Raw genomic sequence first — 27,317 nt, 5'->3', positions numbered from 1 at the left:
CCACCATCTCCCCCTAGATGTTTTAGACTACAGATTCCAGTGTTCCTGACTTCTGGCCATGCCAACAAGAGTGCCCAATCACGCCGGCTGGGCTCGTGGGATTTGAAGTCTTAAGCTCCCGGAAGTCACCTTGAGAAAACGCCGAGCGGGATCAAGCCCACGGCCCGTTCAATCCAGCTCTCCATTCACACGGTGGCAAACCAGCTGCCCCGTCTCCCTCCAGCAGGACGGTGCAAGGCCTCCTCCTGCCCAGCTCCGCAGCACCTGGGGTTCGCAGCCATGCCGCCTCCGGTGAAGGAGGGAGCCCGTGGCCCGCGAGGCCTTTTCTAAGCTGAACAATCCCAGCTAGTGCAACCATTCCTTGTCACCACCTTCGTCCAACTCCTTGAACATCTCAGCTGCTCGTCTCTTTACTTTTTTCAATGCAATAATGTCCATTTTCAGGTATGGCGATCAGTACTGTATACAATATTCTAGATGTGGCTGCACCAAGCTTTTTATTAGGGGAGCACAATCTTGCAGTTTGCTTTTTTTCACAGCGACTGCGCACTGGGTCGGCATTTTCATGGAATTGTCCACCAAAGAAACAGAGCAAGTCAGAAGGGACCTCCAGCCGGCTCTGCTCACGACATGCCCACCACGTGCATGTCCAGCCTATCTTTGAACACCCGCACCGATGGGGCCTCAACCACCTCCGTGGAAGCCCCTTCCACACCCTCGGGGTCCTGACTGCCAGGAAGTGCTTCCTGGCATCCAATTGAACCTTGGCTCCCTGAGCTTGGCTCCGTTGGAGCGCGCCCTGCCTTCCTCTGCAGGGGAGAACAGGTCTCTGCCCACCTCCATGTGACATACCCTCACATACCTGTATGTCGCCAACAGATCCTCTCTGAGTCTCCTCTCCTCCAGGCTGAAGAGGCCCAATTCCCTCAGTCTCGCCTCATACGGCATCCCCTGCAAACCGGCCACCAGCCTTGTGGCCCTTCGCTGCACTGACTCCAACCTGGCTATATCCTTCCCGTAATGCGGAGCCCAGAACTGAAAACAGTCCTCCACTTGTGGGTGCACTAGAGTCATATAGAGTGGCAGTAATACCTATCTTGATCTGGAAGCCACACTTCTGGCTATGCAACCAAGGGTGGCGTTCACCCTCTTGACCGCCATGTCACACTGCTGCATCAGGACAGAGCCCTGGGGGACCCCGCTTGTCACTGGCCACCATCCCGATGATTCCCCACTAATGGTTACCCTCTGCTTTCGGGCAGTCAGCCATGCCCTAATCCATCGGTCAGTGCATCGGTCTATCCCAAAACTCCTCAATTTCTCAACCAGGATATCATGTGAGACTTTGCCAAGGCCTTGCTGAAATTCAGGTCAAGCACATCCACTGCATCCCCTCTGTCTAGCCACCTCGAAACCTTGTCATAGAATTGCACAAGGATCATCTGGCAGGAATGGACCATCACCACCCCAAGGTCCCTTTCTGGCTTGGTCATCGCTAGCTCAGATCCCGTCAGCCTACACCAGAAGCTGGGATTTTCTGCCCCAACATGCACTGCTCTACTCTTGCTTCCACTGAACTGCATGTGCCATTTTGATGCCCACCCTCCCAGCTTGGAGAGACCCCTTTGGCGCTTCCCACGATCCCTTTTGTTTGGGGAAGGATAGTTTAGTGTTTCTATCGATTCCATACAGCCTCCCAGATTTTATTTTAACTGCATTTGTATATGGTCCTATTTCCGAGAAGCTCGGGGTGGCAGGCCATGGTTCTCCTCCACAACTGCTCTGTAATGAAAAGTAGGCTCTATTTGCACGACTCGCCAGTGCATTCCCATGAGCTGCATGGGTGAGCATACATTTGAACTCAGGTCTAAACCTGGTCCCATGACACCTGTGCAGAAAAAGGACAGGTACATTAGCTTTATGGTTCACCAAAAGGATAGGAACATTTCTCTACAGGGGCCCAAAGGCCTCGTGGGACTAACCACAGAAGCCACCAAGAGGGTTGGACAGGTCTTTCCTGCCCACTTCCTGCTTCATTCCCCCACATTCACACAGATTTATTTAATGTTCCACCTTGACTTGACGTAAAGGTTTTTCAAGCTTCAACGTTCACTCGTCTCTCTAAGGCACAGCATCTAAGCTGGCTCGCCCACATAAGCTGTCTAAAATTTAAATTAGGACTTGCCAACAAAGCTGAAATCTTAATTTGCCTCTTACTAAGGAACAAAGGCTTGTTTCTTTGACCCACGGCTTTCGCAGGGCATGCCTGAAGGAGGCACTTAAACACCATAATCTGCAGGTGTTCGGATTCCATGACAAAATAGCACTGGGGAAGAAAACACACCCAGGCGAGAGATGAGTCCCAGATTCCCATTCCAAGGATCATTATGATTTCATCTAGGGAACAATTCCCAAATGTGTTACTGCAGAGACAGTATCTTAGGATGCTGACAGGATTTCTGCATACAAATGTTAGCAAAGATGGAAACAGGAAGCATTTAAAGGCTGAGGCAACCTAGTTTATTAATCAAACTTTGCAGATCAAGAGCACTTTGGAGGAACTCTGGTATATTCAGCACAGCATGTGCAGCTTACAACACTATTGGCAGGCTACACACAGAGGACACACCAATGCAAACAAGACTGGCACACCAGGAAAGGGCTGTAAATTATACATCTGAAGTATCAGCACCTCTTTCCAGCCAGGCATTTGAAGGCAGAGCCATGCAGTATATGCTCGATGGGAAGGCACCATGAAAAAGCAGGTACAAAGGAGTGAACCTTGTGCTGTAATCTCACTCCAGCCACATAAAGATCTGCCACGGTGCTGGAGAAGTGCTGTAATTTTCCATGAAGCAGGAAACCACTAAGCTGGTCACTTACCAGGATCCACTCACAGCAAGCCCCTTTCATGTTCTGGGTTTGAGTTAGGTCCGAAGATGTTTATGCAGTTTTCTTTTGGATTCAGCCCTCACAAAAGCATCCAGAACATCTTTCCTTTTTAAATAATGCCATGCCATGACAGAAAGCCAACTGCGACAAACTCAAAACAATAATAAGCAAGGTGGTACGGCAGTTCATGCTTAACGGAAAAGGAGGCCAAGAGGGGTGGGAAATCTTGGGGGAAAGAGAGATTCCACCCTGCCACTGGCATCCTGCGACTTTCCCAAATGAGCTTCGACATCCTGCCCACCACATTTGCCCACTGCTCAGGATGTGTGAGAAATCTGATGAGGGTGTGGAAAGCTGATGGGTTTTCACAACGCAGCCTCCCTGGAGTCCAGTTCCTTAGTCCTGCACGGGCACTGATTCAGTGTGGTCGGAGTCAAGCCAGAGTGCAGATTTCTGCCTCTATGATGCACCACGATCTGCACATTTCTATTTTAATGGCGACTGAAAGGTGCGCAAATAAGCAGCTGGACACCATGTGGCTCTAGTAAGACTGGTGCAGAACTGGCCGATTTGCACGATTTGACCAAGTTTGCATAATTTGCTAGAGCCATGTGGCCTTGGGGTGCTTATTTGCATAAACTGAATGATCAGTTCAGAAGACGTGTGCAATCCAAGTTCCATCATAGACGGAACCCACAGATGCAATCCTTCCCTGCACCATTGGATCAGATGCAAATTCAAACAAATCCGACTTCCTTGTTTCGGTACATTTCTAGTCACCACTACCGAAACTCTTCTCTTTCATGCTACCTTTGCAAAACGTGAACCGTTATCAAACGGATTCCTCATGAGGGGCTGTCTTCCGTTATCAGTAAAGCCCCATGCAGGGGTTTTGCAATGAGCCGGCCCACTGGGGCAGAGAGCAGGTCAGTGGAGGTGGAGAACAGGGGCTGACCGAGGGGTAGCCCAAGGATAGACAGCATCTAATTTTCCTACGCAAAAGCGCCAGAGCTTCCGTTGCTTCTCCTCCATGCAATGACAAACCCGGTGAAATGATAAAACAAGAAAACTTTTCCTCTCTGCAATCACAAACTAAAACTTTTCCAGAACTTTTCCTCTCTGCAATCACGAACTAAAATAACTTTAGCCCAGAGCCAGGTGAGCAGGCATATCACAACCACACACTTTCCTTTCTTTCTCTGTTTTTTCTCTCGGTGGCAGTTGAGCATCAGCAGGATTATTTTTCCTAAGCGAGGTACTCGAGCGGGCTGGCTTCAGAGCAGGAAGCAGAAAAGGGCCTGATAAAAATTCCCTAGCCCATTGCAACAGTGTGCTCAGAAAAAAAGTGATACAACATGATCACCAGAACTTTCTCAGGAAAAACAATAATCGATCCACAGCTACCAGTTCTTGCTCAATGGGAAAAAAGAAATAACATGGCCGAAGGAGCAGGATGAGCAGAAAGAGGTGCAGGGACCTGGGTAGGCAAAAACCTTATTTAGCTCAAGCAAGTCACCACAAGAACAGTTTAAATCATACAAACTGCAACACCCATGGCAACCCAGATGAATTTGTGTGCCTTGGCGGACTGGCTCCTCAGCCTGAAGCTTGTCTTTTACACTTCAAGGAGGAGGAGGCTACTGTACAGATAAACTTTGTACTGGAGCACTAGAATATTTTCTGACCTATATGTCCTCTTAGTTATCTACTTGCTTTTTGGAAGTTAACGCTTGGGCAGTGCAAGTGGATCCTCTGAGCCCTTTTGATGGAAGGATAAATGCTCACCTCCCGCGGGGCCAAGCTCAGGGAGCCCAGGTCCCATTTGGATGCCAGGAAGCACTTCCTGGCAGTCAGGACCCCGAGGGTGTGGAATGGGCTTCCAGGGGAGGTGGCTGAGGCCCCATCGGTGCGGGTGTTCAAGGACAGGCTGGACGTGCACATGGTGGGCATGTCGTGAGTGGAGCCAGCTGGTGCCGGAGGTCAGACTAAATGGCCCAGGAGGCCCCTTCTGACTCGCTCTGCTTCTATGTTTCTATGCTCAGCCTCAGGAAGAGACGACTGTGGGGAGATGGACAGCCCTCCACAAATACCTCAAAGGCTCTCACAAAAAGCCACAAGGATGGTGGCTGGATGGCAAGGAAAGCCAGATGAGGCGAGACTGAGGGAACTGGGTCTCTTCAGCCTGGAGAGGAGGAGACTCAGGGGGGACCTGCTAGCGACATACAGGTACATGAACGGGTGCCATGCAGAGGTGGAGCATGACCTTTTTTCCCCTGCAGTGGAGGCCAGGACACGTTGCAATGGAGCAAAGCTCAGGGAACAAGATGTAGGGTGGATGCCAGGAAGCACTTCTTGATGGTTAGGGCCCCGAGGGTACGGAATGGGCTCCCATGGGAGGTGGTTGAAACCCCACCGGTGAGGGTGTTCAGGGATGGGCTGGACATGCGCATGGTGGGCATGTCATGAGCGGAGCCAGCTGGTGCCGGAGGTCAGACTAGATGACCCGAGAGACCCCTTCCGCCTCTCTCTGTTTCTATGTTTCTGTGTTTCCTCTAATACAATGGATTAAGAACCTAACGATGCTTTACCCAACTGAACAAGTGCTATATGGAGGCCACTTGCATAGATATAGATATGTGGGCTGCCTTTGTTGAAGTTTCGGTATAACTCTTCAAAAGCCGTATTACACATATTTAAACACACACTTGATATGCATGTATGGGAATTAATATATTCAAATCTATACAGTTACTTTTTCTTCTTTATGGTTTCATTTTTGTTAAATATTATAATAATCAGGTCCATGGTATTAAAAAAAACCAAGAAAAACTTCTGGAACTCCTGCTGCTCTTCACTGCTGGGTCTGGATCCCAGGTCTTGGCACCTGCCCCTCCTCCTCTTTCTATCCCGGCTCCTAGCAGGCTCCTCAGGCAAGCCTCTTACAGATCTCTTCATCATCACTCTTCCTGCCCAATGAAAGCCACTGAATTCTCCTCTCCACTCCTGCACAAACATCTGTGCTCGCACTTCACGGTGGGCATGTCATGAGTGGAGCTGGCTGGAGCCGGGGGGTCAGACTAGATGGCCCAGGAGACCCCTTCTGACTTGCTCTGTTTCTTAAGTTCTATGTTTCATCTTTGTCCTGCCTGTTCTAGAATGCAAGTCACAACAGTACTATCAAAAAGACAGTTTTTCTTACTAAAGCACATAGCTTGTTTAAGTTAATGTATTTAGTTTATTTATCTGGTTGTACAAATGTTTTGAAAGTGCACAAACTGTAATCAACAGTAGAGAATAACATTTCTGGAATTTTTGAAGCCCTTGGGTAAAAACCTTGTTCCACCCTATTGGAAACACATGCAAGGTTTCTCTCATATATGGGTTTTATAACTACATTATCTGACTGCTACAGCATCCAACCAGGACCAGTCCAGAAATGCAGGAGCCCACGGAACCATGAAGAAAGCACATTTTCTTTGCATATTAAAATCTGGCTACTCTAGTCACTTATTGAGAAACTAAGCACAATTAGGAGCATCTTAAATGTACACCAGTAAAGAATATGTTTGATCAATAATTTCAGAAAGGAAGGGAAGAAACAACTATGCCAGGAATCTTACAGAAATAGGGTTTTTTTAAATATCCACCATATGGATTTAAAGTTTCCACAAATCATATATCTTGTTCCTTGTAAGACCAGGTTTGCACATAAGCAAAAATCATTGGAATTTTGCTGGATTTACTGCTAGATTGCTTAGCCCCTAAACAACCCGATCACACTCACAACCTACAAACTATCACAGGTTGGTAATCAAAAGAAATAGAAAGGAGCACAGAGGAGGCAGCTTATGTATAGCAGACTGCAGGTTAATTAACCCAGAATTCACAGTGGTGTGCCTACTGCCCCTAAAATTCTTCCTATTATGTAGCTTTTAGAGGTTATTTTGGGGGAGTAAAAGATGCGTAGCACCAAGTGTACATTCTATTGATCTATTTTGTTACCCAAAATTGTTCAATTAAAAAAACACACAGAGAAGGTCCTAGGGGGAAAAATACCCCCCTAATTTTTCTGCATTTTCTCCCAGGCTCTCCCAAATATAATTAGCAGTATATTTAGCATTCACCATTATTTGAAAATTAAGCAAAGAACACACATTTACCAATGCAAGATTAAAAACTGCAGCCATTTTATAACACCTCCCCATTATTCCAACTAAATAACGTTCCATCTTATTGCAGACTATAATCTCACTGCACCTAAGAAATAGTGCACACTCTTCTAACGTCTTTCTTAACTTGTCCTAGTATTGCATGCTCCAGGGTCTGAAAACAGAAGACCTGCAATTTAAGGGAAGGATGAAATATACTGGCTTGGTACCTTTTACAGATGAAGTATATCCTTCAGCTGAAAATAGCTGCAAACGTATTCTGTCTATGACTGTGGGCAGGTGGAGTCTTCACAGCATTCCACGGTTCTAGAACGGCAAACAAAAATAATGCTATAAACAACAGTAAGAGATGCAGAAAAATAAAATGCTGCTGGTTTAGCCTCCCCATCACTTCTCACATTCATTGAGCAGCCTGACCAAATAGACCATGAAGAACTAGAGGCTTATCTGGAAGTCTGATTGGCAGTATAACTTTACAAAGAGTTCCGTGTCCCTTCATCTTAGACTTCCCAGCTTCATTCTCTTACAAGGTTTTTGTGCTCTTAACAACTGTATAACTATGCCTGTAGCTCCACAGTGGGAATAGCTTCCCCTGCCAAACTTCTTCGTTGATCTGTCATACAGCTGCTAAAGACACAGGAGCCTTGCCAGGAAAGAAGCCAGCCACCTTGCTTATTTTCGTTTGATCAACTCATAAAAGACTTGTTGGGCAATTAAGGCAGAGAATCTTCCCGTATATTAAAGGGTTACACAAATAAAGAGGGTTGCAAAATAAAGAGACTCCTGGAAGAAGTGGTGGAAGGGAAAGAGAAGGAAATAACCGAGTCTCAAAAAAATAGCAGCCTGCCAAAAATAATCTGCCTCAAAATCAAGGCTATTTTTTAAAAGACACCTACCACCCACACAAATAATACTAGCCAATAACATATCACCAAAATGAACCGCAGTATAATGAAAAAGATATGGGAAATTGAGATACTGGATCTTGGCTATCACATTACCAGCTTGATCAGCCCTGGAGGACTAGAATTCAGGTTCCCAAATCCTGAGAGACTGGTTAGGACAGACACACGGGTGAACTTACTACATCATCAAGCAGTGTCAAATATTTCAGGGTGACAAGAATGGCACAACGCAGGTGGCAGGTCACCTTTTCTTCCATGACCTGTGAGTGAAGATACTAGCACCAAGAGAGGGCAGGAAGCCAGATTGTTTTGTGTTTCTCTGAACAACTTGACACTTCAGAAGTGACTGATATTTGATAATGCATGAAAGGAATCTGACCAACAAAAATAAAAATAAAAAATTCACTTGGAGATGTCCAAGCAGAAGCAGTAGGATCTTCCCTGCTAGGGTGCTGACAGTGTTCCAAGCCAGGCTGCCAATATCCTGTAACTCTCTTGGATCACTTCTGCACCCAGTCCTGACTTTCAGCAAAGACCCACGAGAAGGTGGAGACGCCCTCTCTGTCCAGACCACTTCTGGCACTGCCGTTCCTACCCTTGGCTCTTTATCCGCTGCGACAGACTGCTTCTCTACACACGAACTGTAGTCCAACCTTCTTGGAGCACCGTAACTGCCTCACCCTCGGGACCAAGATGGACATTACAGTATTAATAGACCAGATAAAATAAATTACTGTGGGGTACCTGATAACTCCACCTTTCTTTCCAATACTGTTAAGGCTTGCTGATGAAGGAGTTGCAAGTACCTACAAGAATATGCTTGCAACCATAGCACAGACCTGGAAGAACTGAAAACCCACTACAGACTGAGCGCCAAGAGTTGTTTGTGGACAGAGTGTCACGAACCTGAGCCAGACTTGGCAAACTGAAAGGGAAAGACTATGTATTAAATGGAGGCCAATGACAATTTGTAAAAAACCAGCACATATGTCATATATGCAGAAGATTATCTATTAAAATGCAAGAACTATTTAAAATGATAAGAAATGGCATGCAAGAAAGAAATAGTGCTACAGGAAAGAGCGACAGTAAGTAGAGAGAGACATGTTTTGCTTTGATTTCTGCATTTTTTCGAAGTTTGCATTTGGAAGTTTCATTCCAATAAAAAGTTAACAGTAAGAGGTTAACAGTACACAAAAGGAAAAAAAAGACTAAACTCTTGATTTGACTCCCAGAGCGCACAATGCCCCTCGGTGCAGAGACGGGCAATTTGAAACCTTCCAGAAGTTTGGGCCGACAACTCTCATCAGCCCTGGGCAGCATAGCCAATGGTGATGAGCGACAGGTTGTAGATCCGAACAACCACAAGGCACAAGTTGCCCACCCCTCCCTGGGAGAGTCACAAATGCTTGGCACTGGTAAGTGCGATAATTTAATTATGTAAAGGATTTGGGAAAAGAAAGAGAGAGAAGACCAAATAATCCTGCTTTTTATTTTATAGCAACCATGCGACTACCAGGAAACGCATGCTGATAGTGGTGCCTTGCTGACTGTTCAGCAAATTCTCAAGATCCAAAGCAGCACATTGAGAGACCCCGACAAGCAGCACTTCCACGAAGCGCAAGCAAACACCGTTTCACCAGCCTCCACAATCTCTTGGCATCTTGCCCTTTGGGCACCCTCCTCGTTCCAAATTGCATTTCCAATTTCCGGAAAGCTATCTTATTTAATTCAATTTCATTTTATTAAGTCCGTTTTAGAAATGCTATTTGTCAACGGGGACACAGGATCACTTCCAGGACTTTTTGAACAAGCTGCTTGAAGCTGGATGAATAGCAATAAACAAGGCTCAAAGAACAGGCTTTCCAGGTCAAAGAAAAGGAGCCATCGAGCCAGTACCATGAGTCAGAGGAAAGAATAGACGTTCTCTGATTATGGAGCATGGCACACCCTGCTATTCCATCTTAGCTTTCGACAGCTTCAAGTGAGCCTATTTCAACTTACAGCCCACCCTCCCCCAAGTCTTCAATGCAGATTACAGTGGCAAAAAGGAAGCTAAAAGTGTGTGCTATTTTGCCAACGGACATCCATTAAACTCCCTTAGTGGCGATGGTCAAACTGTGGCTCATTAAAGTTCTGTACAGCCGCGACTGCATTTAAAAAGCTGAGTACAATTAAAAGTTGTCCCACTGCATGCACTGGACATCAAATCCATTTCCGAGGCTACAGTCTTGCTTTGGAACGTAAAAGCAAAGTGCAAATCTTTTCGGTCATACGCATCTACTGTCACCAGTTCAAACATCCCAACCCACTCACACGCCTGCAATCCAATTCCCCCTTCCATATACCCCCCGCGCAGGGAGTTTTAGAAAAGGCGGCGATGGTAGTCCAAGCCGGGCATCTTCTTCAGGGATTCCGAGAAGGGAAGGAAAAGCTGCTTGAAGGGGAGTTACAGATGTACTTTTGGAAAGAAGGTGGGGATGATGTCAATGCTGACTGCAAACACGGCAAGGATGGAGCAAAAATCACGAGAAGTGAGGTTCGGAAGAAAATGCAGGAAGGACTGATATGGTGCGGCTGTCTAGTAGAGAGCAGAGTTGGCAGAAATGATTGTGCCTTCTGGTTGTAAGACTTATAGAGACAATCTAAAGCTGGAGACTTCAGGTTCAACCCATAATGAATCTACAGAATCACAGAACAGTAGTGCTGGAAGGGGCCAGAAGGCCATCAGGTCCAACACACGGCTCAATTCAGGACACTGAGTTAGGCCATCCCTCTCAGATGGCTGTCCAGTCACATCTGGAATCCCTCCTGGCCCACAAGCACCCTAGGTCCCTGGTCCCATTCTCATATACCTCTAACAGTCAGGACGTTCCTCCTGATATCTAGCCAGAATCTAGCTTCCTACAACTTGAGCTCATGATTCTGTGCCCTGCACTCTAAGATGATCGAGAAGAGATCCTGGCCTTCCCTCTTTGCTTCCCTATCTCCCCTCAGTCTTCGCCTCTTGAGGCTAAGCATGGCCAGTTCTTTCAATCTGTCCTTGTAGATCTTTTTTCCAGTCAATACATCATCCTTGTTGCCCTCCTCTGAACCCTTTCCCGCTTGCCTGTTGTGCTGCATAAGCCTTTGTCTCTCGTTAGACCCAAGTGTACTCTTCTTTCCCCTACAGGATTCCATTTAAAGCCGCCCTGATACACCTCTTCATGCCATGACCAAGCACCTTCTTCCCACTTCTTGCAAGGTGCAGCCCATCCCTTGCCCGTGCTCCATCTTCCAGGACGTGTAGCCCATGGTCCCAGAATCCAAATCTCTCATGTTGACACCACCTTTGTAGCTAGGCATCCACATGGAGTTCCTTTCTTTGTCCATTCCTCTTCTCTTCATTCGAATTCAATGAATTCGAATTCTCAAATTGAAGAGAAACATAGAAACATAGAAAACAGAGCGAGTCAGAAGGGGTCTCCCGGGCCATCTAGTCTGACCAGCCAGCTCCGCTCACGACATGCCCACCATGTGGACGTCCAGCCTATCCTTGAACACCCGCACCGATGGGGCCTCAACGACCTCTCGTGAAAGCCCATTCCACACCCCCGGGGTCCCGACTGTCAGGAAGTGCTTCCTGGCATCCAACTTGAACCTTGGCTCCCTGAGCTTTGCCCTGTTGGAGCGCGTCCTGCCTTCCTCTGCAGGGGAGAACAGGTCTCTACCCATCTCCATGTGACATGCCCTCACATACCTGTATGTCGCCAACAGATCCCCTCCGAGTCTCCTCCAGGCCGAAGAGACCCAGTTCTCTCAGTCTCGCCTCACATGGCGTCCCCTGCAAACTGGCCACCAACCTTGTGGCCCTTCGCTGCACTGACTCCAACATGGCTATATCCCTTCTGTAATGAGGGGCCCAAAACTGAGCACAATACTCCAGTTGCGGGTGCACTAGAGTCGTGTAGAGTGGTAGTAATACCTCTCTTGATCTAGAAGCCACACTTCTGGCTATGCAACCAAGGGTGGCGTTCACCCTCTTGACCACCACATCACACGGCTGACTCATGTTTAGCCTGCAGTCAACCAGCACCCGGGGTCCCTTTCACAAGTGCTGCTCTCCAGCCACTTATCACATAACCTGTACTTATGACAGCTATTCCTATGCCCCAAGTGCAAGACCTTGCACTTATCCACATTGAACGCCATCCTGTTGTCTCCTGCCCACTTCCATAGTCTGCCCAGATCCTTTTGGATCTGGAGTACCTGCTCCTCAGTTGTGGCCACTGCTCCAGTTTTAGTGGCGTCTGCAAATTTGATCAGCAGACTGTTCACCCCTTCTTCCATGTCGTTAATGAAAAGATTAAACAGGATCGGCCCCAGGACAGAGCCCTGGGAGACCCCGCTTGTCACTGGCCACCATCCCGATGATTCCCTGCTAATGGTTACCCTCTGCTTTCGGTCAGTCAACCATGCCCTAATCCACCGGACGGTGCTTTGGTGTATCCCAAAACTCCTCAGTTTCTCCACCAGGATATCATGGGGCACTTTGTCCAAGGCCTTGCTGAAATCCAGGTATACCACATCCACTGCATCCCCTCCATCCAGCCACCTCGAAACCTTGTCATAGAATCCCACAAGGTTTGTCTGGCAGGAGCTGTTTTTGCGGAAGCCATGTTGTGTGGCTGTCAGCCTCCCTTCCCTATCTGGCATCACTAGATCTCTCTATTATGAGCCTTTCCATTGTTTTTCCTACAATGGACGTAAGGCTAACTGGTCTATAATTCCCCATGTCCCTTCTACTACCCTTTTTGAAAATTGGGACCACTGATGTCACCCTCCAGTTCTCTGGAACTTCACCCGTTCTCCACGAGGTCTCAAAAATGGAGGCCAGCGGGCGGGAGAGAACCCCGGCCAACTCTCTAAGTACTCTTGGGTGTAACCGTCAGGGCCTGGCGCCTTTGTAATGTCCAATGCCCTGAGGAGCCCCTCAACTTCAAGGGGGGGGGTGACTAATCTGTGCCCCTAAGTCCTCAGCTTCATCTAATCTCCTATGCGGATATCCCCCGTCCTGCTTTGGGGAGAACACAGAGGCAAAACAGTCATTTAGCATCTGTGCCTGTTCCCTCATATCAGTCACTGGATCTCCTTCCTCCTTATTTAGTGGTCCCACCACTTGTCTCCCCTTCCTCTTCCTATTTACATGCTGAAAGAAGCCCTTTTTGCTGCTCTTGATATTCTTGGCAAGTCTCAGCTCGAAATCAGCCTTAGCCTTGCGAAGAATCCTTCTGCAACGGGCCTCCTCCTCCCGGTATACCCTTTTGCCTATTTGCCCCAGTACCCATTTCCTACGGAGGTTCCTCTTTCGTCTAATCCCTCTAACCACCTCCTTTCGCATCCATGGCGGTGCTCTCCTCCGCCTCCCCACCTTACTGACTAGAGGTATCGTCAAGGCTTGCGCCTCCAAAACCTCCCTTTTGAGTGCCATCCACCCCTCCTCAACTCGCTTGCCTTCCCGTAACCTGTCCCAGGAGACTTTCCCCAGTCTGGCCTTCAGTTGGCCAAAGTTGGCCCTCTTGAAGTCCCAGCTTCTAATGCTCGACCTGCTGCACGTCCCCAGTCCCCTGATCTCAAAGCAAAGGATGGAGTGATCACTCGCATCCTGAGCTCCCCTAAGAGAAAACTATCTGGGCCCCAAAGTTCTTGGCCTTCCTCTCAAAAGCGTCAAAGTCTGTCATGATTTCTTCAAAGCTCTGTTTGGCAGTGTCATTCATTCCCACATGTATAAGAAGGAAGGATATGTGTCAATGGGCTGTATGAGCCTCGGCAATCTTTCAGTTCTATCGCTACACTGTGATCCAGGGAGACGGCATACCTGATGAGTCCATGGGTCTTCCTAGCATACATGCATTTCCATTGCACACAACAGGGAGTCTCCCACAACTGACACTCTCCTTTTCTTGCTCTTGGAATCATGGCCACTACTTGGTTGACCTTGAGCCTCTTGTTCAGTGTTGAGTGGAGTGCCCTGAAGTCCTGCCACAGCAGGCTGCCCTCCAGCCTCATCCTCACGTAACCGAAAACAGGTCAAGAGCCCCACAGCTTCCCCTGGTGCAGAGTGTCTTATAGTTCTTCTGGACCTGTCATCCTTTTCCAGGGAGTTTCTCCTCTTTTTCCCTTCTCTCAGGGTTCTCTTCTTCTGCCTTAGCTTGCTGTTGTACTTCTGGCTTCCGTACTGCTCTGAGCTGTTCTGTTCCATTGCTCTGTCTAAAAACTCTCCGTCTTCTTTTATTTCCTCACTGCTCCAGCGCTCTCACCTTTTCCTCTAGCAGGGCCACCGGCTTGCACTTGTTGCGCACGCAGGCCGTGTTGACCTCAGGCAGGAAAGCAAGTGTTGCACAGATGTTGTAAGCCATCAGCACTGTGGAGTCTTCTCGGTCCATTCTTTCTACTACCTCTGTGATTCCAGCTTGCTGGGCCTATGGTAGCAACCAGTGCTTTGCCCTGTCTTCCCAAAGCTCAACAACACAATCCTTCCAGTAAATGGGAGTCTGTTACAAGTAACAAACGGGGGAAATTGGAGGGGGGAGGAAAAAAAGAAAGTTAGGGACCTTCTGCTTGATCTTCCCTGTTGAACTTCTGTGTCTTATCCTGGTGTGCTCGCTCTGATCACTCGCTCCCTGGGAGCTTGGCTGCCTGTACGCCAGAGTCCCTAGGCCAGCTGGGCAGCTTCCTCTGATCTGCTCGGCTAGGAGTCAGGAGCCAGAATGAATCACCGCATCCGCACAGCTGCTGCTGGTAACCAGTCCACTCCCTTTCAGCTGCAGCTCTCGGGGGCACACGGCTCCTTGGCTGTTTGCTAGGCCAGGCCAGGCCAGGCCAGGTCCTCCCTGCTTTGCCTCTGCCTGACCTTTTCTCTTCTTCCACTACGAGTCCTGTTTGCTCTCCCTGGTCACTTATGCCCTGGGAGCGTGACCGCTTGTGTCCCAGAGCTCCTAGGCCGGCCAGGGCAGCTTCCTCTCATCAGCTCAACCAGGAACCAGAATCGACACCACCAAAACAGGAAGATTCCAGTCACTCCAGGAGAGTGCCCAGATGGGAGTAATTAAAAGCAGGTGGTCCTGGCTGAACCAAGCCAGCCTCTACCCAGGGGCCTTTTTGCTCCTATTCACTTGGAAAGCCCATTCCTGTGACGTGACGTGAAGTCCAGCTGCGACATCCTCCAGCTGCTTAATGAGGCTCTCCGAGAACTGCCGTGCCAGTCAAGAGCTGCGCATCGTATGGATGGAAGTAAAAGCATTTTTCAAGTTTCCTGTCTTCTTCCTGGTGGGACGAAGACTCATTGCCAACATAGCAGAAAAGGATATTTTTGGACAGCTGGGAGTACATAAGGTGCAAAATAAGTGAGTGTCTCATTATGGGATAACTCATGGTCCTAAAATCTATAAAACTGACACACGCACACACAAACACCCTACTCTTCCTTGTGTTTGCTGGAAGGTTATTTCCCCATACAATGAAGATACAGCAACAAAGACAGATACTAAAGAAAAGAGAGAAGTGCCGATAAAGTTTATCTACTTGTTTTATAGGCTGTCCTGCCCTCAAAGAGATCGAGGCATGTACATGGTTTTCCCAGCCCACCTCCAGCGTTTTATTCTCGCAACAACCCCGTGAAGTAGTTTAAGCCACAGCTGTGCTCTGACACCAGTGCCCCGCAGTTTCTGCTTCCAGAAAAATTCCGACACTGGTTCAGTGCTCCTCACGCTCAGCGCTTCACTCAGCAAGGACTCAGCGAGGAAGCAATACATCAAAACCCTTCACACAAATTAGGGCCCATTATGATGTTACCAGATTGGCAGGTTGGCTGTTCCTTAATTAACAGTTATCACAACCCAGTTGTTAGAGCAGCTCACGGCTGGGGTTTTCCAAGTTTCAGTCAATGCAAGCTGATGGATGAAACAGGAGTTTTCGTCTGTGCCGGGCCTGGAAGCGTGGAAGAGAGATGCGGCAGTTTTCCTGAATCAGCTGGGCAAAAGCGCAAGGACCCTGGGGAGACCATGTGGCAAGAGGTCTACACAAGTCAGCGAACACCCAGCAGAGATACCACCGAAGTGGTGTGGCTGCTGCAACTCTGCAAAGGACATCAGAAGTACTTGCCTAATTAGTCCATTAGTAATTTGTGACATCAAGAGGTGCTCTTCCAATTTTACTAACATTTCCTTTCTGACAAGGGATGAGTCATAAACGTCATGGGCTGCCAGCCTCAAGTACCGGCCACCCTTTGTGCATCCATTTTAAGGTACATGTGAAATGTGATCGACTTTCAGGTCCACATTTTGTTTCTTCCTCCCCTTTATTTTTAAACAATGAGAGCTGAGATTTAGAAGAAACTTAATTAACGGAACTGACCTACAGAACCCTGCCTTGCTTACACTGGCAGCCGCAAATTTTGCTTACCTGAAAAATCTTTCATATTCACAAAACTTGCATTTGATTTGGTAATGTTCCTTCACCTGTGCTTTTTTGCAAGAAATTTGCAATTTAATGACATTCCTTACTTGACTTGCAGGCTGTGAACATGATTATTGGCTGAAACTGAGATGTGTACTTTTCCCACAGATGCTGCCTGGCTAGATTTATAAAGCTGGCACTTTGGAGAGGATGAAAAGAAACTGGTTTTCAGGAAGAAGAGTATGCATAAGGACAAAAAAAAATTGAAAAACACGTTAACAGAGATAAAAGTTTTAATTTACAGAAAGCAGAAAGATGCTTTGTAGACAGGCCAGAATTCTTGAAGCTGGAGGTCTAATTTTTAGCATTAGAAAAATGCAAACACCACACTGTGCATAAACATGAAGCAAAAGATCAATCAGAAGGGTATTTGGCTAAGATTATAAAAATAATATTTTATTTATTTATTTTATTTATTAAAACATTTCTATATCATACCCTTTTCACTTGAATAGCTTACCCCCTGGCTCAACATAAAATTGCTAGCATAGATCAGAATCATCACATACCCAAAAGTATGCTTTCAAACCATGGACTGAAAGTTTTCACTATAAAAGCTGGTACCCCAGCAACCCTTGTACAACCTTACACGTGCATCCTAAATTCTCCAGAGCCTGCCTTACAACCAGACTTAGACGCGAACTACAAATTCCGATCTGAAGAGAAGCGGTGGCAGTAATAACCACAGTTTGCCCAATCAGGTGAGTTCACACAACACAACAAACCCTCTAGCTTATTAAGCTGCCCCAACAGGCCATAGCCACACGGGCCTTGCTGTGTCGTCTGAACCAGGCAACACCAGGGCAACCCAAACAACCACACAGCTGCTTGGCAAGAGCAGCCACAATTCCTTGCCACTTAGGGGCAAGCGGTCAGAGGCGGCCGCCCCAGCTCCTGACAAGGACCAGGCTGCTATCGCTTTGAACATATAACAATGCCGGCAAAGTTCTCCATGCTCTGGGGGCTTAGAAAAGCCCTCCTGAAAAGGAGAGGTGAGCTTCACTAGCCCTGGCATTCTTCTCTGACTCTCTTTAAGATACAAAATAAAGCAACTCTAGCTTATCCATCCGCTGTGCAGCCAGGAGGGAAAGAAGGGGAGATATTCCCTTCCCTGTCCCTTCCATCCTTTTAGCAACTGGAGTGCTGCAGCTTCAGTCACAGCACTTGACTGGAGCAATTTGAAGGGGAAAGGGGGGGTTGTTTGGAAGATTGAGGGGGCAGGCAACTTCTGAAGTCAGTGCGGCTCAGAAAAAAACAAGCTATAGCAGACGTTGCTCAGTTAATTTCTGGGTAAACCTGATGTGAGCCGAAAGGAACTCCCTCACCGCTATAAAGTAATGCAAGGTTTAATGTCATCCCCACCCCATGAAGCCAGAAATAATTGGGGGGGGGGGGAAGGAAACAAGCTTCCTAGGTGTGAGCTGCAAGTTAATATATACCTATGCAAAGACTGAACGTTGCATCTGAAGTCTGCATAGCTTTATTTTCCATCTGCAGACCAAGCTGTAGCAGCAGAAACACAAAAACACTCCCGTGGGATGCTTAAGTGGAAGCTACGGTCACCCTGCCCGTCAGATGCAGCTCTCCAGGTGACCATGACAAGATACACACCCCACCATTGACCACAAAGCGGTCACGTGCCAACAGCTGAGAGAGAAATGCAGCCGAAGCAGAAATGCCTTCTCCCCCCAACACACACACTTTTCTTCCAGGACTTCTTGCAAACACATCTTCATTTTAAAGGCTCTGTTGTAGATCAGAAAATCAGTGACCAGCCCACGCAACTAAATCATCTGCCACATGTTAACCCTGTGGGCTTTGGCCACAAGGCCCACCTGCCAAACTCCACCCGCCTCGCACGACTCGGTCTGCATTTGCCGTAATCATCCGTCCGCCCCTCTTCCTCTTCCCTCATCACGTCTGGACTGTACCAGGTCAGAACACAAGCGGGAGCTCGAATACCCACATGGCCCTTCCAAAAACGCTCCCTGCCCAGAGAGAACAAGCGGGTCAGAAACTGGCCCGGTCTTCGCCCCGCCGCCTAACTTGCTATTTGCCGCGGTCTCCCCCTCGGAGCAAAGCACCGACCCAGGACAAGGCAGGACGGCCGAGGAGCAGCCTTGCCGCCACAGGGGCAGGAAGGGGCTGGGGCACTCCTGCTGCCAGGTGGCCCACGGCCCGCTGGCTGGCCACCGTGTGGCCAGGACGCTGGGCGAGGTGGGCCTCGGTCTGATGCAGCCCCGGGGCTCTTCTCCTCTTCGTGCCCCCCTTTTCACTCCCCAGGCCTGTACTGCCTTTTCGAATTAAGGGAACCCGAACACCCAACCCAACACGACCCCCTCAGGCGGCACGTGACCCGCCAAGCCGCCCCAGACCTCACCAGTGAGAGACGGTCTGTTACGTGCCATCTAACAAAAGACCCTTCCGGATAATGGCAAAAGCCCAACGAGGAAGGACCCGCTTTTGACGTCTTGCCACTGCTCACGCTCAGCAGGAAGCCCCGCCCACTCTTCATGCAGGTGTCCGTGAGAGCAGCTCTTCCAGAAGACGGTGGCCCTCCACATCCCGACCGGCCTGCTTCTCACGCGCACAAACGCGTCCCGATGAACGCCTGCTTTGTCACCCGCCGCAGCGCCGCTCAAGCCCCTCTGGCGGGCCGGTGGCACACGCACTCGCCCTCCCACTGCACACCTAAAGTGGCGACTGCTCCTCTGTACTGACACTCTTCCATGGTCTTCCGCTCACAGGAGGAAATCAGCTACAAAGCTGAAGCATCAGAGCAAAGGCATTCAGTGACAGGTTAGGGTCGTGTGGGACGAAGTAGAAGGGACTGGCGGAAAAGCGGCAGCTGTTCTTTGACTTTTGCGGGACTTGTTTTTAAAAGCGAGGAAGAAAACCGAGCGATGCAAGTGAGCATCTTACAGCCACTCCCTGCTGTGCAGGCTTCCCTGACCAACGACCACCTGATGGGCACATATCCCACCGGTGCTACCCCTCCCATGGAGGCAATTACCTCTGGGGCGGCTTAATAAAAATCGCCCATACAAGAAAAAAATCTACCACAACCTCCAAACCATGATGAAGAGAATGGAAGTATTTCATTGTACTTCTACCGAGCCTGAGCTGTTGTGAATGGGAATAAATTACCTTCATCCTAAAAGGAAAACCTACTCTCACAAAGGTGACTTGTGAAGAAACAAACAGCATTATCCATGCACAGGTCTATCATCAGACACCCCTTCGATGGCCACGTAAAACTGCTTCTAGAACTGCCCTTGGTCTGGGATTCCTGCATTACCGCTACTATTGTGTGTGTGTATTATGTCGACACTAACGTTTATTTATGTTCAGACATAGAAAGCCATCTTGTGAAGCCAGTGCTGATGGCTTTAACAGAATTTGCCCGAGCAAGAATAATGCTTTGTGTAGCATACATTAACCACAGCAGTGGACAAATTATGCCTTGTAAATATTTCTTCTTGAAAGTCAAAGAGAAAAAATAGCACATCACTAATGTTTTAGGGAAAAATATCCCCGAGATACTGAAGCAAAGTTTAAGCTGCAAAATTCTTCATTAGCCTCTCTTCTGGAATCCCCCAAATGAATTATTTGCTCTTTGGAGCAGATACTCTGCTATCTACATGATATACTGGTATCGCCATAATGCGATTCACTTGTTAATAACATTTTTATATCTTTGGATAATCGCAACACTCTGTGTCATGTTCCCCTTCTTACACAATTGTGAAGCCTGACAACTCAGCTCTTCATTACTAGCCCTTTCTTCCAAAATTTTTTTTAAAACCCACAAAACTTAAATAGGAAGAAATACCCTGGATTTATGAAGCTTTGCGCAGAGACAATTGCTATGTTTAAGAAACCTCAGAGATGGCGCAGAGAAATGTCAGCAGGACCAAGACCCCCAGCCCCAGGCAATGCTGCACCGCTGATGCCAGCAGAGCGCTCTCGGGGGAACACTGATGCCCCATGAGCGCTCCCCCAGAAAAGCGTTTGGACACTTCTGTTCGATGGCATTATTACCTGTTACTTTCCATGTTATGCTCCTGACATGAAAGGCGAAGAGAGCGAATTGGCACCCGAGAGCCTGAGCTGCCTGGCTCGGTCAATAGCACGTTCACACTGATGCAAGACTTCTGGTTCGCAGCTCACAGGGGCTGCGTTCAGACGACACATCAAATCCCGCTACTGTACAAAGCTGCACTTAAAGTGTGATTCACAAGCCACTGTCATCCTGACAGTCAGGACCCCGAGGGCGTGGAATGGGCTTCCACGGGAGGTGGTTGGGGCCCCATCGGTGCGGGTGTTCAAGGACAGGCTGGACGTGCACTTGGTGGGCATGTCGTGAGCGGAGCCGGCTGGTGCCGGGGGTCAGACTAGATGGCCCAGGAGGCCCCTTCCGACTCGCGCTGTTTCTACGTTTCTATGTCTTAAGGAACTTGGCAGACCATCATGCACACCAGGGATGGGCTGCCTCTTCCCCTCCCCACTCAGTCCCCCCACAGGTATCCTGGGGCCGCCATGGAGCCCTGAGGCTTGCCCGCTCCCTGACAATGACGTTAGGAAGTGGGGCGCCCCCGTCCCTTCAGACAATTCACAAGTCGGCCGACGGGACTGGCCCCCCGGACACCACACCCAGCCACAGCAGGCTCTCCTCCTCTGCCAGCCCAAAGGGCAGCTGGGCACAGCAGGGACAATCCCGGCGGGGGGGGGTCTTCCCTGCAAGCAGCCCCCACCGCCAGGCACTGCGCTGCAGTCTGCTATTCGGTGGTCTCCAGGTACCTGAAAAAGGGCCTTACTGGGTTGGAAAAGGTCCAGAGAAGGGCAACAAAACGGATCTGGGGCAGCTCCCCGGGGAGGAAGAGCTACAACAACTGGGACCGTTCAGCTTAGAAAAGAGACGAGGAGGGGGAGACATGGTGGAGGGAATTAAAATGATGCCTGGTGTGGAGAAAGTGGAGAGGGAGGCGTTTTTCTCCCTTTCCCACATGATTTGAATCCAGGGTCATCCCATGAAGCTAGGAGAGGAGAGGTTCAAGGGAGAGGTTTAGGACAGATAAAAGGAAGAACTTCTTCATATTTGTTTAAGGACAGGCTAGACGTCCACATGGTGGGCATGTCTTGAGCAGAGCCGGCTGGAGCCGGGGGTCAGACTAGATGGCCCGGGAGACCCCTTCTGACTCGCTCTGTTTCTATGTTCCTATGCTCTTTATAACATATAAACTATGGTATTTGCTGCCACAGGAAGTGGTAATGGCTGCCTGCCTGGGTGACTTTAAAAGAAGATTGGGCAGATCCACGGAGGAGGAGGCTATCAGGGCTACTAGCCTGGCTGTGGGCGACCTCCTTCCCCAGGGGGGGCCTGCCTGCACACACCGGTTGCTAAGGGGCTGGGACAGGTGGATGCCTTGCACCCATCCTGCTGGCGGGATCCTGGGGCAGCTGGTTTGCCACCATACCTACAGAGTGCTGGGTTAGGTGGACATTCGGTCTGATCATTTTAATTGTTAAACAATTTACCTATTTATCTGGCCAGGGCGACTTCTTTTCTTTTCTTTTCTTTTATAATTTTTCTTTTATAACTTCTTTTATATCGTTTATATTTTTATTTATCTCATTTTATTAATTTTAATTTTATATTGTTATTTTTATGTTGTGTTGTGTTGTGTTGTGTTGTAAGCCACCCCGAGGCTTCGGCAAGGGGTGGCATAGAAATGTTCTAATAATAATAATAATAATAATAATAATAATAATAATAATAATTCAGCATGGCTTTTCTTATGTTCTGCCGGGCCCCCTCCAGCAAGTGTACTCTCCAAAGCACCACACTGTGATATCTTGTGAAACCCCCTTGGAAGCTCTTGATTAAAAAAAAACAGCCCAAGATTCAGTAAGAGGTGCACATTCACCATTACGGATAGAATGCACCTGTGGATTTCTTCAAAGGTTATGTCCTGTTAAACTGTATTTATTATGAATGTTGTCCTACTGTTCTTCACCTACAGATAAGCTTTTATGCAAAAATATAATAAAATGCCAATATAATGGAATAAACACAAAGCAACGTTCTAATGCGTAACAAAGACAGCATTCCGCAGGGCCACCCTGAATGACGAGACAGCAGACATGTCCATATCCCACTCTTTTGTGGTGTTTTGATGGGCCTCAAGGAAGGAATTGCCCAAAATATGAATTTGGGGGGTTGCTTCTTCTGGGTTAGAAGTTTATAATGCAACTGATTTTTTTTAGGAATGAAAGGGCACTGAATCAGACAAGAATTAAATAGACTAATTTACTTACAGTCAACACTCCAATACTAAAATAAGACTCAAACTGCATATAGCAGGTGTTACTCTCTCTGTGCAAGAGCCTTGGGGCAGTATAGAAATTATGACGGCAACAACAGGATTCTTATATAAGGAGCTGCGTCATACCATTGATCTTTCTAACCCAGTATTATCTTCTCAAGCTGGCAGCTGTTCTTCAGGGATCTTTCCCAGTCCTGTTACCTGAGACCACCTTTATAACCAAACATGCTGGAGAAGATCTGCACAGAAAGCAGGTGCTCTGCACTGAGCTATGTCCCTCCCCCAAATAAGAGGCCTGCACTGTTGCATGGAGCCCCCGTGGCATCCAATTAAGTAATGACACTAAAGAGGCACTAAATACGCACTCTGCAAGCCTAAGCACACATGCGTATCTCAAACAAAGGCCAAGAAAGCTTGGCAGAATTATTTATTCCTCCTTAAAAAGACCCAATGCAGCACACAATTAACTGTGAAGCAGTAGTGTTCTGTTAAAGCAATTCTTCTGAGAGCTTTACATTTCTCTTGACAATGTCCAGCAATTGACATTGGACAATTGACAACGTCCACCGATGAGCTGCCTGGGGAACTTGATGCAGTGCAGCTGCTTTTACAAAAAAATCAGCAGAACTAAAATACAGATGCCACAAGAAGAACCAAGAGTCCTGTGGTACCATCAAGAGGAGCAACTTTATTCTGACATATGCTTTCATGGATACCAGTGTGGTGAGCCAGTATGGTGTCGCGGTTAAGAGCATGGGACCGGGACTCAGGCGATCCGGGTTCTAGTCCCCGCTCAGCCATGGAGCCAACTGGGTGACTTTGGGCCAGTCACAGACTCTCAGCCCAACCTACCTCACAGGGTTGCTGTTGTGGGGATAAGATGGAGGAGGAGAATGATGTAAGCTGCCTTGAGCCCTTTGTAGGAAAAAGGCAGGATATAAATCACAATATATATAAATAAATAAGTAAAAATACTGAGGGCTTCATCAGATGCAGTGGTCATTGTCCACAAAAGATGCAAAATCTAACATGACCACCCCTTTGGGAATGAATGACACAGTTCATTTAGTTTTAATTTAACGTTCACCCATCCAAACAAGAAAAACAAAACAAAACAAATTCAGGGCAGCCTGAGCAGAGGAGCGTGGCAAGCTACTTGCCTAGAAGGAATTCTCACTTGCCCTGGTAATTGTAAGAACAGACATGTTCACTGAAGTGGAAGGCCCACAAATATCATTTAGTTGCATGAATACAGTACAGTTTTCCAACACCCCCTCTTCTGTAGACCCTAGCAGGTAGACCAGGCTGTAAACATGCTACAAAGGGCAGGAAAACTCCTCCTCCTCCAACCAGCTGCTATTAGAACATTTCTGCACACATATTCTCAGACCTAAATGCCGTTGTTTTATTACGTGACAGATTGTATAGAGGGCTCGAGCAAGAGCAAGGATAAAGAATAAGCTCAAGGAAAAACAAACTATTACCCACTTAACCTGGGAGGAATATTCTTACCATAACATTTCTTGTGCAAAACAACAGCCTTATTCTAACCCATCCCATCATGAAGCCGGAGTACAGGTGACCCTTTGGAGTGTTTCATTAAAATCAGCTAAGCAAGTATCATAAACATACCCAGGGCAAACCAAGCCCAAAGAATTCTTAGCGCATTTCTGAAAACACCCCAGGCATAATGTCTTTCTTGGATGCAGCATTTCCCTTGCCAATCAAACAATACTTTTTGATGTGAAACAGACTTCAATAGCACTTTCACATTATAAAAAATTATCTCAGCCTCTCTTGACTGCTGTCAAGTTCTTCCCAGATAGATAATGGACTATGCACAGCACACCCAGTTCAGCTGCAGCACAAAACATCGGACAAAACAGAGCAGAGAAGCATTTATTTATTCCAACCGATGAACATGCAAGAAAATAATTTCTCTGTCCACCTACAAAGTCCCACAGAAAACTTAGAAGCTCTCCATTACCACTTGCCAGGGAAAAATATCACAAAGTAAAGATGTTTTAATTATGTATTTATTTCACTTCTATACCACCCCATAGCCCAAAACTGCTCTCTGGGCAGTTTATATCTTTCTCCTCCTGCTCTCAATCTTATCTCATCAACAACAACCACCCTGTGAGGTAGGTTGGGATGAGTGTTGGTTGGCTCCATAGCCAAGTGGGGACTAGAACCCAGAATGCCTTCGTCCTGGTCCTGCACTCTTAACTGCTACACCACAGTGGCTCTCTAGTTTTCTGAAAGGAGAAAGAAATGCAGGATACAATCATTTAAACAAAGTCAGTTCAAGGTACAATTCTATGCATCTTTTTCTGTCTGAACACATATACAACTGTGTCCTTAATGACTATTCATTTTTCCCCCCAAAAATCTCTGTAAGACTCGTTTAAATTTTGAATTTAGTATCTAGTTTCCTGCTTCTGTCAAATATAGCGTAAGCAAAAGAGCATACTAAATAAAATTGGACCAGTATAATATCCTGATTTACAACACAATAAATAATGCATACCACCTAGGAAGGAATATTTCACATCTATCCAAAGTACACAGAATAAGAACCTGTACTTATATGCCAACAACATGAATGATGCTTTTCAAAGTAAAACACAAATCCTACTCTTGCGAAGTTTAATTTAGCATAAACACTTACAAAGGAGCAGGGCAAGGGGTGGGGGAGATGAGAACGGGCAAAGTCCATATCTAAAGTACGCAGAACTTCCCAGGCAGGCAGGCAATAGCTCTCCATCCCATGAGAGAAGTTAATGTCAATTTGTTTACTCGGTTGTAGGAGTACAAACTGTGCATCACTTGAGAACTTAGCAAATCACAGAACTTACATAACTGGAGGGTATAAAACCAGAGAAGATGTTCAGCCAAACAGGCTCCATAGATGGTGCTTCTTGGAAACAGGAACTGGAGTGTATGGGTAACAAAGACTTGGCCAGGCCCTTGCACACAATAATCCATGTACTGTATGGTCTCAGACATCATGTTTCTAATCCCTGACCGCAAAAGACAAATAATTTCCCCATACTTTACTTTATTCTTTACAGAGAATGCACTTTTCCAAGCCAGCCAGCATCCAGGTCTCATAACAGACCAGATAATTCCATGGGTTCTCCCTAAGGCAGCCTTCCACAGCCACCAGCCCCATCATCCCCAGGAGACCGACTGCGAGAGTGATGCTGAAATGCCATGCATGCTCCTTCCACATATGCTCACCTAGGATCAGGTCGTCAGATTATTGGAAATTAGAGAATTGCTTTCAATCTGTGCATGGGGGACTCTGGCATTCCTCAGAAATTTACCCATTCAATATCAATCTTCCTCTGGAATGTGCAGCTGTTGAGCGCCCGGACATGTTTTTTTGGAGGGGGGACTTTGAATGCACGCAGGCTGGTAACAAAGCCTAAACCCATGCTAAATGCTGTCTTATCCTGGGTCAGGCTAGTAGCCCATCTAGCCCCGGAGCAGCAGTGTGCCTGGCAGCAGCTCTTCAAGGACGTTCCTCTCCAGCTACCCAACCCTTTCTTCTGGAAACAACTAGAATTGAACCTGGAAACGTCCGTATGCAGGGCATGTCTTCTGTCGGCGAGCTACAGCCCCTTCCCTTTATTACAAAAACTGTGCAAGACCCATGCAGCCTAGAAATGCCCCCGGGGTGATATGCCAGAGTTCCGGCTTCTCCGGCAAACTACTCCACATGAAAAAGATTCCCTGAAAGTAGGCAATGGGAAAGCCATTCAAACGATAGGTCTATCAAGTCTAATTCGGCACCTGCAGGATACCTGGATTAGGCAAAGGAGCTGTAGCGCTCTATTTCCTAATGTCCCCAACACGATCCTTGCTATCGATATTACATATGCTCACCTTGGAAAACACCGCATCCTTCCCGAGAATAACAAAGACTTCAAAATTGCAGTGGAGCTTTTTAATCATAGGACTATCATGAATCTTACTTAGGAAAACCAACCAGTTACCTAGTAACCGCCTGGCAGTCCGAAGCAAGAGAGACTGGACTTGCATTGGGCCAATTACCCAAACATATAGGGGACACGAGGCCAAATCTGCAGAAAATAAAAGGAGTAGATTAGCCAGCATATTAAATAAATTAACCTCAACAGGAGACCTTTGAGTGAAAATATGCAGAGCTATTTCCATGAGAATAAAATCACAGGCATTTACGAGTCCTGTGGATCATACCATCATTAGAAAACAAACAGTCCATTTAAGCAACTCTTATCTGATAAAAGAGCATTATAGTATTTATTGTTCCATCTACGGCAACAGAGAGGTTGAGATGGAGTGATCATTTACCAGAAGGTACAATTTCCAGGAAATTGCAGTTCAGACTTCCAACTTATTACTCCCCTTGCAATCTACAGAAAGAGAAGAGTTGGACAAGCAACATATACAGACTAGCTTCTTAAATCACAGTATTTATAATAGTGAACACTTATTTCTCTTCCTCAAAACCACAACATAAGTTAGCAGGGACTGTTGATTCA

General features: G+C 47.3%; 1 protein-coding gene across 4 annotated transcripts in view; it reads right to left on the bottom strand.

Annotated features, from left to right (window-relative positions):
* The window catches only part of FAM168A (family with sequence similarity 168 member A), a 150,991-nt gene that overhangs the window by 108,455 nt on the left and 15,219 nt on the right, over positions 1-27,317 (bottom strand). For 3 of the 4 annotated variants that reach the window (XM_044450139.1, XM_044450136.1, XM_044450138.1), the window contains exon 2: positions 7,271-7,367. The gene's annotated coding sequence lies outside the window, so the exon portion shown is untranslated. Of the gene's footprint in view, positions 1-7,270; positions 7,368-13,823; positions 13,843-27,317 lie in introns of those variants that run through there. The other variant, XM_044450137.1, reaches the window with a different exon arrangement.

The sequence above is a fragment of the Varanus komodoensis genome, unplaced genomic scaffold (genome assembly GCF_004798865.1).
Source record: "Varanus komodoensis strain SLA01 unplaced genomic scaffold, ASM479886v1 scaffold63, whole genome shotgun sequence".
Lineage (NCBI taxonomy): Eukaryota > Metazoa > Chordata > Lepidosauria > Squamata > Varanidae > Varanus > Varanus komodoensis.
The sequence above is the reverse complement of the archived record's forward strand: the minus strand, read 5'-3'. Positions and strand labels throughout refer to the sequence as shown.